Source organism: Protopterus annectens, chromosome 4.part0 (genome assembly GCF_019279795.1).
Source record: "Protopterus annectens isolate FY-2018-M chromosome 4.part0, PAN1.0, whole genome shotgun sequence".
Lineage (NCBI taxonomy): Eukaryota > Metazoa > Chordata > Ceratodontiformes > Protopteridae > Protopterus > Protopterus annectens.
Window position 1 is genome coordinate 1325967820 of NC_056733.1, and position 15047 is coordinate 1325982866.

A 15047-nucleotide genomic window follows, 5' to 3' on the forward strand; every position below is an offset into this window, starting at 1 on the left:
TACATTTACATGGGTGTCAAGTGTTTGTTCTTTGGGGAGAGGAGTTTAACTGCAGTTTGAATCTTATGCCCAAAATTGTGACCAACATATCAATTAACATAGTAACTACCGTAAATGTGAGATATATGGGCATATTACCCTCTTATAATGCAACATGCAGTGGTGTTTACATTACCTCTCCCTCAACTTTCCACAGGTCCCTCAGGAATCGGAGAAGGCTATGGTCCTGTTTCTGGTAAGCACAACACTGTTTTGTTACAGATGTAGATTTACTACAATGTATTCCCAAAAATGTCATCCCAGGCCTGATGGCTGGATTGCTGTACTGTCGTCATGATTGCCAACTGCACTGATATTTTCTGACTGTACACATGTTAGACTCATACCTATGCCTTGTAGGTGTGACAACACTGATAGATGTGACAGTATTGTCAGGACATTACAGATTGCCATATGTGTCAACTGTGCAGAGTCTTTCACAAATGTCAACAGTGTACCTCATTGTTACTTATGAGATTTCAGTGTAAAGAGGTTTTATTTACAAGTAACTACAGATGTTTGTGAGAAAAGTAATCTCCTCATGTCCTACTATATGAGGTTGAGGTTGAGGTTAAACAGGTCTGTAATAGTGACAACAGTATATACAGCTTTACATATATTGCAAAATAGTACTGCAGAGCATAATAGTGCAGGTATTAATGTACTGCTTTTCTCCTTCTTAACAAAGGTGATGAGGGGGGTTGTCCCTTACACAACCTGATGTTAGTGTCTCTTCAAACTCTGATGATGATGGTGGCCAAAGTGAGGCACAGGTGGGGATTTCAGGGGCTGAATCTGTCTAAGAGGTTTACATCCCTCTTCTGTCCTCATTATCACCACACACAGTTAGTATACCTACACATACCCACAGATATTAGACAGTCTGAGGGTGGGGACACTGAACAGGAAAGTGTGGCAACTATGGCTCCAGTGAGTGTAGAGTAGACACTGGCCATAGCCAGAGAGCTGGTGAGGTTTGAAACAGGTGGATTGAGAGGGGTGCTCATAGGGGGCCTGCTGTCCTTCCACCAGCTGTCACATGTGTCTCATCACTGGTCACTCGACTTATGTTTTGGGCCATCATGGAGGCACAGGCATGTTACGAAAGGAACTTCAGGTGAATGGGTTATGGATGCAGCACAGTCTGACATCTGTGACTGCCTCCACCACATTGATGATACCCCGGATTGGTTCACTGATGCAGTGAAAAGAAGGTGGTCTGAGACAGATCGCAGAATATCTGTCATGGAACGCATATTGTCTGTAATGGAACATCTGGTTGGAGTCAAGCATAGGACCCGTGGTTGTAGGTCAGCAACTACATCTGCTGAGCATCCATGTGGCAGTCCTCAATCATGCTCCCATAGTGGCAGTACATCCAGCACTCCAGAGTGGAGTGTGTTGTCCACACCAAGACTTGGCAGGCCATGGGCTCATGGCCCTGGATGTTCCCATGAAGGACATGGTCCCAGCAGATAGCAGTCACTGTCAGGTACTAGCACGGCTTCTGACAGTGCAACTCCTGGCAGAGTCATTTCCCGTGTTCAGTGACAGAGATGGTGAACTGTCAGCTCTACTATGAATAGTTCAGAGTTGTCCAATATACACACATGTAAGGCTAGTATTGAGCTTGACTGTGTTCATGCATACACTCACATATCACTATCAAAATCAGGTCACCTACAGACACACATGGCACATTTCTATGGTCCATCTTGTTTGCTTCCCTTCCTGACTCACACACATGCTTTAAACCCATTGAGTCAGCTTTGGCTGCATGCACCCCCAGACAACACCCTGTGAAAGTGAATATACCTGTGCCATATCCCTGTCATCAATGCAGGGAAATTAAGCTATGTGTCTGATGCACAAGGTGAGTATATAAATTAATATGTAATTGCATAATGCAGTGTTGCTTTGCCATGCCACTTGTGCTGGTCATGGACAGATACTCTGTGCTGACATTTCTAATGAGTAAACCACATAATTTTGTGTACTGCATGCTAGTTTTCTTCTGTGCAACTAAGTATTGCAGTTGCTTCCATCATTTTTCAAGAAAAGTGTCACCAAAAGTGTCTGCACAGAGCACAGACAAACAATGGAGGGACGCATAATATGTATACTCTGTGAAGGTAAGGTGGAAGGCTTTACACAGGTATTTTGCAGTTGGACACTACTCAAGTGGTGTATACTGCAAGGACACAATTACCTTGTGAATAATGCGGAAGGCAGAAGGGTCCCCTGAATTGCTGATGCCTGTCTACTAGCACTGATGGTCTCACCACAACCACTCAGTCAAGGGATATCATGTTCCGACACTTTTTCTGTCATCACATGCAAAATATTACTATGAAGCTCATGAGGAATAGCAGGATACAGCCTGCATCTTCATCCACATGGTTCTCCCACATCATGAAAAGCTCTATAGGCTTCACATACCCTCCTCCAGGTACATATCTTGATTAGCAACTTGATTAGCTTTTGCATGTAGTATGCCTTGTGTACCAGGGTGGAAGTATGTCACTAGGGAATTGACCAGATGGTGATTAGGATCAAAGCTGCAGCATCACAATATAATGTGCAATATCCACTGACATAGATGTTCAAACTTGCTGAAATAAACAGCACAGTGGTGGTGATCCATTTTAGCTGACACTTTCACAGCACTTCATGCATCCTGCCCTTCTACTGAGTAATGGTAGATATTTGCATGACATGGCTGTGAGGCCTACTGCAGAGGACTGGCCACCTTTGGCCAAAGTGTGTCCACCTGCCACATGTCCTAGTCATGTCATATTGTACAGTTATGTACCCGGAACACGTCTGTGTTCCCGCGTCATGTCACAAAACTAGGAACCAAAAAACAAAACCACAAACTCCAAAAAACAAAGGTCTTCTCAGTTGGCTAGGCCCCCACTTTATTGTACAAGATAAAAATGAAAAAACACAAGTAAAATGAAGCACTTTTCATTTAGCACTCTGGCTAAACTTCATCAGATACACAACACAATTAAAAGTACTCTCTTATAAATCACACCAAGTACAATCAATTAAACATGTGATTTGAGCCAATTAACTTTTAAAGCTATATAACCCTAGGGTACAGTGCATCCAAACAACTATGTAGTGCTCAGCTATTCATGAATTAAAAGGTGCAATTACATGCTGTAAACCAAATACTCATAACTATATATATATATATATATATATATATATATATATATATATATATATATAAATATGTTACCTGCAAGTAAAATGTAGTATATATATATATATATATATATATATATATATATATATATATATATATATATATATATATATTTATAAAACGGGAATAACGATTGTTAATTAAAAAAAAAAAAAAATATATATATATATATATATATATATATATATGACACTAGTGTATAAAAAACATATTTGAAGATAGCATAAAAACAACAACTGTTTCATGACCTAAATAACTGTAGTTATAAAACCTAAGTAATGAGCTTGTCCTAAATATTTAATTTTCATCTTTCTAAACTTTTCAGTTTTAGGGCACATGCTAAAGAGCAAAGCTCATTCAATCCTGGGGGGGCAAGACGCATTTACTCTTAGCTGCCACATTATCTCTAATTTCTCTAAGAGAAGTGATGCAGGTCCCCCTTGCATGTCCATGGCCACATGGTCAATGGCCCTAAATTTAAATTTATGTGATGGACATTCATTGCAATGGTGAGCTAAGGCATTGTCCTCTTTGTTCTTGCTGATGTAAGTGTGTTCATACACACGTTCTCTCAGTTTACAGTCTGTCTTACCAATGTAAAAGGCTGGGCAGGATTGACATCGGGCCACATAAATCACAGACCTAGAATTACAGTTAAGTCTGTGTTTGATGTTAAATTTTACTGTACCAATTTTAAAACTCTGACTGGTGTCCATAAACTTACATTGGTTACAGGATTCACATTTATACATTCCTGGACTTCTACTCGTACATAGCAGCCCACCTTTGATTAAACTCTTTAAGTTTCTCCCTTTTCTGTATGTAATCACTGATAGGGGTCCCAGTTTTTGTAATAAGGTTTTATCTGTTTTCAATAACGCCCAGATTTTCATTAAAATGTTCCTCACTTCATTTGCTTCATTTGTATAAGAAGTGGTGAAACTGAGAGAATATTGGTGTTTACTGTTGTCCCCATGCCCACTGACCACTAGGTTCAGGGTTGTTTCAGAACAAGTAGAAGGAGTAGGAACTACTGGACAAATGTTGTGGCCACCTTTTATTATATACTGCATTTTACTTGCAGGTAACATATTTATATACATACATACATATAGTTATGAGCATTTGGTTTATAACATATAATTACACCTTTTAATTCATGAATAGCTGAGCACTACATAGTTGTTTGGATGCACTGTACCCTAGGGTTATAGAGCTTTAAAAGTTAATTGGCTCAAATCACATGTTTAATTGATTGTACTTGGTGTGATTTATAAGAGAGTACTTTTAATTGTGTTGTGTATCTGATGAAGTTTAGCCAGAGTGCTAAACAAAAAGCGCTTCGTTTTACTTGTGTTTTTTCATTTTTATCTTGTACAATAAAGTGGGGGCCTGGCCAACTGATAAGACCTTTGTTTTTTGGAGTTCGTGGTTTTGTTTTTGGTTCCTGGTTTTGTGGTATGGCTTCAGAGATTCTCTCAGTGTCTTTGACCTGTTTACCTTCACCTAATCTTGTGGAAAAAGATGGTGACCTTACAATATTAATTAACTTGATGAATAAACGTTTGGATGAGCTATCGAATCATATGGACAGCATTTCGCAGTGTAGTTCTCAGCAGGTTACACGAGATTTTACAAATGTACATTCAATCCAAAGAATTGACAACCAACAAGCTGTCCGACTTTATAACTGTGGGTTACAGAATCAGACATGTACTTCTGCTAATTTAAGAAACAGTAATTCTACTGGCAGTAACTTGCAAAATGAAAGGCAAATACAACCAGCTTATCCGGTTCATGAGCAAACCGGACTTCCAGACCTTGCAACATGGCTTAGTAACCAACCAGATTTGTTGGGACTTAACAATAATTCAACACAGGAGCAACCCATAATGGACGGAGCAAGCATAGTCTCTAATTTAAAATCTCTTGATCAGAGACTATTTAAAATAAAAAAAAAACTGCAGCTAGAAGTGTCCTATTTCCAAGAGTGTTTAAAAGAGGAAATTGTGCCGAAGGGCTTACAATCCTGGCAATACCCGACTGGGTTAGTAGCTGGATTGCAGTTCCACCAGGAATTATTACAGTTGTTTAATAAACTTGATCCTGAAGTTCTTCAGCTTATGTCTAAACACTACCAGGTATTCATCTCAGAACTAGAAGAAGAAGTAGCCCAAATAGACACTAACATTAAGCAAAATATTGATTTTGAGAGATACCACTATGATTATAGTAGGATTTTTAACAGTATTAACCAACAAATCTGTAAGTTCAAAGATATTAAACTTAAAAAATTGCAGAGGGACCGAAACGGCTCTAATAACCAGGTGACGTATCCCAAACCTCCCCCTTCACAGACATGGAATGGTACAGGCAGAGCATCTAATGTTCACTTCAGACCTGACGCTAACCAGGAAGCCTCTCAACTGACAAACAGGCAAGACAATGTGCCGAATGGTTCTAGCCACAATAACACTGAGGAAGAGAGAGCATTTCCCAAGAATTCAAGTAGTAATTACACATTGGACTTTGGTGATAACCACATTACTATGGACAACCAATAGCAGCATTCTTTTCAAATATAAGGCCAGAGCCACCAATGGAGGAAACAGAATCAGCAGACTGTAGCCTGCACCTACAACACCAGAGCAGACAATTTGAAGAGGAAATGAATGAGAGTCTTCAAACTAGTAATTACACTATTTTGTATAACTCAGATCATGATTTTAAGTTGTACAATTTCACCGACCATGTTTTTGAACAGGAACTGATTGAATTATTTGCCAAAGGTTTTACATTTATTCCTGTCAAGCACAGTAACCTCATTTCAGTGTTACTGGACTTGAAACTGTATACTAGGAAATTGAATTTAATTGCTATGTTGGGCAACAGAGTGCAGAATAATAGGAACAACCTTCATGTTTCTAGTACATTTAATCCACCATTACACCCCATGCTAGCACTGTTCGACACTATTTGTGAGCTGGACATTAGGACTAAATTAGGGTGTGCAGTATAATGTAATCAATAAGAACAATGTGTCAGAAAAAGCATGGGAATGTCTTCAGTATGTGAGGAATCTACCTATTCGCATCATGAAGCCTGATAAAAAGGGAGGGCTGGTAGCCATTTTTGAAGTCGATTATGTGAAAATAATTGAAAAGATACTTAACACTGAAGCATATACCAAAGTGAGCCGTAATGAATTAAATGGCACATACCATATTAAGTCATACATTAATGACTTATTTATTGATTCACAGATTGACTTAAATACGTTCAACTATCTATCACTACCTAGTCCTAAAACACCTATTCTCTTTGGAATTCCAAAGATCCATAAATCATTGGAAGATCCACCCATGCGTGTTTTAGCTGACGCAAGACAATTGATTACTCATCCCTGTGCTAAGTTGGTGGACTCAATCCTTAAAAAATACATCTTACAAGAGAAGCAGATTTGCAAGTACTCTTGGTCATTTTTAGTTGAAGTTAATACACTTGAATACAATGACAAGTACAATTTATTGACAGTAGATGTGTGATTTGTATACATCAGTACCACACAGAACAGGGATTGAATGGGCCATTGACTTTATGACCAAGAAGGAAGCACCTGCTGAAGAGATCAGACTAGTAGAAGTGTTATTAGAAATTATATTAGAAAACAAGTTTTTCTGTTTAACAGCGAGTACTATCTACAAAAGATTGGGGTTGCCATGGGTTCACCATGTAGTGCCAGTTTTTCTAACATGGTAATGGCACACTGGGAACACCAACACATCCTGGGTAATGACATTATCTATAAGAATATTTTCTTTTACACTCGTTTCCTGGCCAACATTTGTACAATACTGAAAGGTGACAACCAAAAAGCCTGTGACATTGTTAACTATTTCAATAACAGTACTTGTTTTCTGAAATTTACAAGTCCATTTAATGAAGATAAAATGAACTACTTGGACATCGAATTAAAGAAGGACAGAGTTAACCAGATATACACATCCTGTATATACAGGAAAGAGATATACTGTAATACTTTCTTGCACTTTTCCAGCTCGCACCCTTTACATCAAAAAAAATCTGTCCTTAAGGGCCAACTGGTGCTGGCTGCTAGAATAAGTGAAGAAAGTAGATTTGTAGAAGAATGTGTAATGTTAAAACACATGTTTATACATGGGGTATCCTTCTTGACTCAGGTGATCACTGAAATTCAAATGAAGCATGAACTAGGAGTGTTCACACCTATTCTACACCACATTGACAGAGGTGGCCACAACATTTGTCCAGTAGTTCCTACTACTACTTCTTCTGAAACAACCCTGAACATAGTGGTCAGCAGGCATGGGAACAACAGTAAACCCCCAATATTCTCTCAGTTTCACCACTACTTATACAACTGAAGCAAATGAAGTGAGGAAAATTTTAATGAAAAAAACAGGCCTTATTGAAAACGGATAAAACCTTATTACAAAAACTGGGACCCCTACCAGTGATTACATACAGAAAAGGGAGAAACTTAAAGAGTTTAATCAAAGGTGGGCTGCTATGTACGAGTAGAAGGACAGGAATGTCTAAATGTGAATCCTGTAATCAATGTACTTTTATGGAGACCGGTCAGAGTTTTAAAACTGGTACACTAAAATTTAACATCAAACACAGACTTAACTCTAATTCTAGGTCTGTGATTTATGTGGCCCAATGTAAAACCTGTCCAGCCTTTTACATTGGTAAGACAAACTGTAAACTGAGAGAACGTGTGTATAAGCATGCTTACATCAGCAAGAACAAAGAGGACAATGCCTTAGCTTGCCATTGCAATGAATGTCCATCACATAAATTTATATTTAGGGCCATTGACCATGTGGCCATGGACATGCAAGGGGGGCCTGCATCACTTCTCTTAGTGAAATTAGAACTAATGTGGCAACTAAGAGTAAATGCGTCTTGCCCCCAGGATTGAATGAGCTTTGCTCTTCAGCATGTGCCCTAAAACTGAAAAGTTTAGAAAGATGAAAATTAAATATTTAGGACAAGCTCATTACTTAGGTTTTATAACTACAGTTATTTAGGTCATGAAACAGTTGTTTTTTTATGCTTCCTTCAAATATGTTTTTTATACACTAGTGTCATATATGTATATATAAATATATATATATATATATATATATATATAGATATATAGCTATATATTTTTAATTGATCGTTATTGCTGTTTCATATATATATATATATATATATATATATTTTTTTTTTTTTTTTTTTTTTTTTATGTACTACATTTTACTTGCAGGTAACATATTTATATACATACATACATATAGTTATGAGCATTTGGTTTACAACATATAATTACACCTTTTAATTCATGAATAGCTGAGCACTACATAGTTGTTTGGATGCACTTTACCCTAGGGTTATAGAGCTTTAAAAGTTAATTGGCTCAAATCACATGTTTAGAAAAATTAGAACTAATGTGGCAGCTAAGAGTAAATGCGTCTTGCCCCCCAGGATTGAATGAGCTTTGCTCTTTAGCATGTGTCCTAAAACTGAAAAGGTTAGAAAGATGAAAATTAAATATTTAGGACAAGCTCATTACTTAGGTTTTATAACTACAGTTATTTAGGTCATGAAACAGTTGTTTTTTTATGCTTCCTCCAAATATGTTTTTTATACACTAGTGTCATATATGTATATATAAATATATATATATATATATATATATATATATATATATATATATATATATATATATATTTTATATATACTACATTTTACTTGCAGGTAACATATTTATACATATATATATATATATCTATATATATATATATATATATATATATATATATATATATATATATATATACATACATATAGTTATGAGTATTTTGTTTACAGCATATAGTTACACCTTTTAATTCATGAATAGCTGAGCACTACATAGTTGTTTGGATGCACTGTACCCTAGGGTTATAGAGCTTTAAAAGTTAATTGGCTCAAATCACATGTTTAATTGATTGTTCTTGGTGTGCTTTATAAGAGAGTACTTTTAATTGTGTTGTGTATCTGATGAAGTTCAGCCAGAGTGCTAAATGAAAAGCGCTTCATTTTACTTGTGTTTTTTCATTTTTATCTTGTGCAATAAAGTGGGGGCCTTCCCACGTCATGTCACACAACAACCAGTTTGCTGTGTAGTTGCTTGACAGGTACTGAATGCTTGCAAGGGCAACGTAATGTCAGTAAAGTTGAACAAGTCCTCTATGCCTGCACAGGCATCCACATCTTCACTACAATGTGTGCCTACAAACACTGTTTCAAGTTGTTAACCCCAAGGGTGTGTCAGCATGACCCAAACTTTGCAGGACTTGCAGAGTGTCACATTTGTAGGTATGGTATTGCGATCATGCCTAATGACAGGATTATGGTCAATCCAAGGTCCACATGGCTGGTAAAGCATGTATGGCACACTGTCAGCTGCTGTGTTACCCTAGGAGACCTACATAAAGGTGACATGTTACATATCACCATCTGTCCAGATACTGCCTAAGAATGGCTTGCTGTGACGTATGGACAAGCATGACTGTATTGCTAATGGCACTATCAATGACTGCTGATGACATGTGGAAAGTGTCCCCACCCCTATGTGACTGTACTTCAAACCTTGATTGCTTGGTTTCTCACTCAGCAGTCACTACATGTGGCAATGAGCATTTTGCCAACATGCACAGCTCCCCTCATGCACCACCCACACCCACAACAAACGTACCTGCATGTGTGCAGCTCCTTACCAGACACATTCTCAAACAACAGACACCTCAGAAAACCTACCTCTGGAGAGAACAGTACACATAATAGTGCATGCATCACTAGTCTCACCAGTCACACACCTGAGGCACAACACAAAAGCAGACCTATTATTCATAGGTGAGCACATCTTGAGAAATATTGATGTCCATGTCACCAGGCTGCATATGGGAAACATTACAGTTAGCTGTGTGTGGGTTGTCATGATATGCCATACCACACATTGCTGCAACTCAAGGAATATCAGTTGACATAATGATGACATCATATTTCCTGCAGGTGTTTATGATTAAGGACATATGTCACATGTGCTGTATGCAGGCACATGACTGAGCTTATATACGCTGTGTCTCTTGAGGTAATGCCCATAGCTTTCAGCTGCATTTGACCCTCACCTAGGATGATAGCTTAATATACACAGAACATGAGGGACTTCATTAATTGCCTTAGTGTGTGGTGTCATTGTAAGGGGATCTACTACATGTCTGCCTGGAATGACTTGCTCAAGAGATGTTAGTGCTTTGCTAGAGATAGTCTTCATCTCTCATCCCTGGGATTTTGAGTACTGGCCAAGGCTTCTGACACCCCCACAGTGCATATTATAGGCACTATCTAGAAGGAAAACTTTCCAATCAGAACACCATCTTTATACAACATCATGGTTATGCTGCTACATGCTGCGAATGGCAAAACTAAACATCACCCTGTGGAGGGTGTTCCCACCATGGAACATGCACACATTTGTGCAGTCAAAGATAACTGGTTCATGGCTATGGACAGCCCCACAGCCATACCAGACTGCATTTCCTTCCATATGTTCAGACCTCAAACTGACAGTGTGGTAGGTAATGTAGATGGTCTATACATACTCATTAAGGATGCAAACACATCCAGATTTAGTGAAACCCTACACTTTGCCAGAGACACTGCAGGTGCTATTCACTGCTGGAAGGGCACTAAATCAAGTCATTGCCAGCTACAGGAGCAGCTCCATGAATCCAGACACCTGTTGTACTTATTTGCATGTATGTATGTCTATTAAGATATATCAGTACACCATGGTTTGGGGTGACATTAAGTAACCACCAACTGTTTTGGTTAGTTGTGCTGTAGCTCACTTGCCCAAAGGTTTCTCCACATCCTTAACTACAATTCCCTGGAAAAGTGGCTTGACATCCCCACAAGGGGAGGCAATACAGTGCTTCATGTATATCCCAATAAGGGTGATCAGTGCAGCCCACCAGACTGTAAGGTCCTCCCTGGTAAGATCTGAACACAGATCAGTCTCACTAAAACTATCAGACCTACCCCCCCTTGCAGACAATACAGAAATATACTTCAACAAAGCAATGTATTACCCCCTATGAGATGATCTACATTGGGTGGCTGCACCTCCCCCCTCAGATGGGACAGACAAATATGCAGAGCTCTACACACATGCTTTATGTAAGCAGCAGTACAACTGCATAGACTCGACTGTACCTTACAGGAGGAACATGTGCTCCTCATGGCACAGCAAACCTATGTAGTGGACAACTGCCATTAGGAGGTTGTACAATAAGAGATAAATATTGCTGTGTGACAGTTGGGGTGAGTGTGCCTACTAAAATGGAGGCACACTCTCCTCAGCTAATACAAGCACATAGTGTTTGTGTGACATCGTGTAGAAACAATATGTGGCAAAATCAGCCTCCTCACAAAGCAGAAAAACAATGCACAGTCTAGTTACATGTGTTACCTCAGAGGACAGGCCCGGATTGTTGGTGAACTCGTACATAATGATACCACTTACACTGGGTCTGTACTCATAGCTAACCTGTTGACCCACACGTTCTGCATCAACTTCGCTCTCCTGTCCCTACCACATGTGCCACATGACATTCCTACAACCTGTCCTATACCTTCCATATCTACAGAGCAGGCCATAACTGTCCTCTCTATGGGATATAGACAGTATCTATTTGACATACTAATATCCCAGGCTGCATGCTACATGGGATCCACTGCAGATTACTAACACCATTGGGAACTCCTTGCAATCATACTGTAACCACTGCCTGGATACCAGCTGACTGGACAATGGTAACTGTTATCCCCCTGCACAGAGGTGGTGCTTCCACCAACCACTGGAACTATAGACCTATTTGCCTGAGTAGACATATCTGTACACCCATGGGGCAAATCATCATGGAACTGATCAGTAATCATATATATGATCTACAGACAATTGACTGTACATGGTTTAGATGTCTAACAGGGAGATCATGGCTGTTAAATGTGGTGGACATGTCCGAGGCAGTCACCAAGGACCTGGCTGAGGAAACATCAGGGCATACAAGCCCCTGGATGTAGCCAAGCCATGTGACTCTATCACCCACTCAGGCATCATTGACAAAAGCATCCACATAGGCATCCACAGTAATATCATTATAGGGGTCATTAAGTGGCTCATTTATGGCATGCATACTCAAAATAGGGAAATCCACCTGCAATAGCTGATCTGTAAGCAGCAGTGTTCAACAGGGCTCAGTCCTGGGTCCTGTACTGCTTGGAATCCATTCCACCACAATACAAGTGAATACTGACTGTCTGTGGCTGCAATGTTGGCTGATGCCTGCAAACTGTGAGCAGTTATCATAGACTCTGTCAATATCTTACAAGAGGGTATTAATGAACATGCCTGTTGACATACTACTGGCCGTAAACTCCATGCAAATATATATGTAGTATCATTTCCATTGGTAACACCTATGTTTCTGGTAAGTAGCATATCAGTTGCAACATGTGATGTACATAATCAGGGGTGATAGGCCTAGGCACACAGGCCTGGCCACACAGGTGTGCACCTAATGTACCATGTATCCCCAGTGGTAAGAAGGGAATCATATGTCATAACTGAGGGAACAGTCAACCAAAATTGACATACTCATAACCTCCATGTACTCTTCTCTCAACATGATAATATGTGACTGCAATCACCATTTGGAATTGGACCTTTCCAAGCACTACTGGCAATATTGTACAACACAATGGTCCCTCACAAGGGAAGTTAATTTCCTCAGTATCTGCCAATGGGCTTTGTCTTACATCAGTGGTCATTGTAGCCTGTAGCATATAGACTACTCAGAGGTGATCTCTGTCTTCTATACGGGGCAATGTGTGACCCTGCTTGATTGTATATGCTGCAGATCTGTATATGGCATGGTACATGGATTACTCACTGTAAGGACATTAACCTGGTATGTGGCATTAGTAAAACATGCTGGTGGGAGAGATATGTCAAGCAGACTTTAACACACCTTTGGACCAGAATCCTGCCTAATGGTAAACACAGAACCTTAGTGGATCTCATCAGATGCCATCTGTATGATTGGCTAGGTGACTGTCATTTCAGCACAGGGCTTCTGACTATGGCCCTCATGGACAGGGGCAATATGTGCTGATCATGTAACTAAGGGTATAAACTTGACTAAGATTGTAACGGCTGTAGGGCCATTATGCTACTAAAGTTCAAAGATCCTATGATTCCATAAGCTGACGTAAAATGCTATAACAGCAACACACACAAACCTGGCTACATTGAGGGTAACACCACTTCCACTTACTGTTTACAGGACACAGCACACACACACACACACACACACACACACACACACACACACACACACACACACACACACACTGCAAGTTGGCTACATGTAGATTAAAACATGTACCTATCTAATGGCACATATTACAGATTACAGTATGTGATGCATGCACTACACCTCAAGTATGCTATTACTATCTCATTAGAAAATCTCATGCTTGATGATATCAGCAGGCCTAGGTGATGTCAGGCATTTGGAGGCCCACATAACCTGATACAACTAAAATACTGCAAAACCCTACTTTTTTCTAAGTTACTGAGGTGATCCTATTTCTGTTGTACACACAAACACACACGCACACACACACACACACACACACACACACACACACACACACACACACACACACACACACTCTCTCTGAGTGGCTTGGAGCAAGATTAGAACCCCTACCTCAATACTCTTACACACTATACATCATATTGCTTATCGTATGTGCCACAGATTAAGTCTGACATTATAATGGCAGCTGGTAGTCTAAAAGTTGATGACATCAGTGGGCCTTATAGAAGAGGGCAGTTTGGACAACTTACGGGATTCTCAGTTGTTTTGCAGGGGATACCTGCACACACACACACACACACACACACCAAGTGGAGTGGAGTGAGATTAGAATCCCTACCTAACTACTCTTACACACTGTAGACCACAGTACTTATCACATGCACCAGGGCTTAAATCTGACATTAAAATGGCAGCTGGTAGTCTTAAGATTGATGATATCAGCAGGCCTTGTAGAAGAGGCAGGTTTGGACACCAGCAGCAACTTACAGGGCTACAAAGTACAGAACTATTGTAGTTTCATAGTCAAGGAAGGATTCTCAGTTGTTTTGCAGTGGGATACATGCGCACACACCCACACCAAGTAGCCTGAAGTGAGATTAGAACCCCTACTTAAGTATTCTTACATACTGTTGATCACAATACTTATCACATACGCCACAGCTGATGTCTGTTTTAGATATGACTGCAGGCAAACTACTTGTGGATTGCACAAACTAAGCTTGTGTTGAACAGAATCTGTGGCATGCAGAGTGAAATTGCTTTGCACTGTTATTGGCATCTAATAGCCTAGCAGTCAGATAAGTACTATCCTTGCTATGTGGCTACAGTTACCAGTTTGGCAATATGTGGCTGTTTGCATTTGGATGGGTGTGCCTGTGGGCAAGAAAAATGTGTCCTGTCCATGCTTGCGTAGACATTATACATTACACCACCAGTTGCTGTCTACGTGGTGACATCCAGCAGGTACAGAGGTCTATAGGTAAGTGCATTATGTACTGTTTAACCCTTACTTTGGATCCTTTGAGCATCATTATAGATGTGTGATAGTGAAGCAT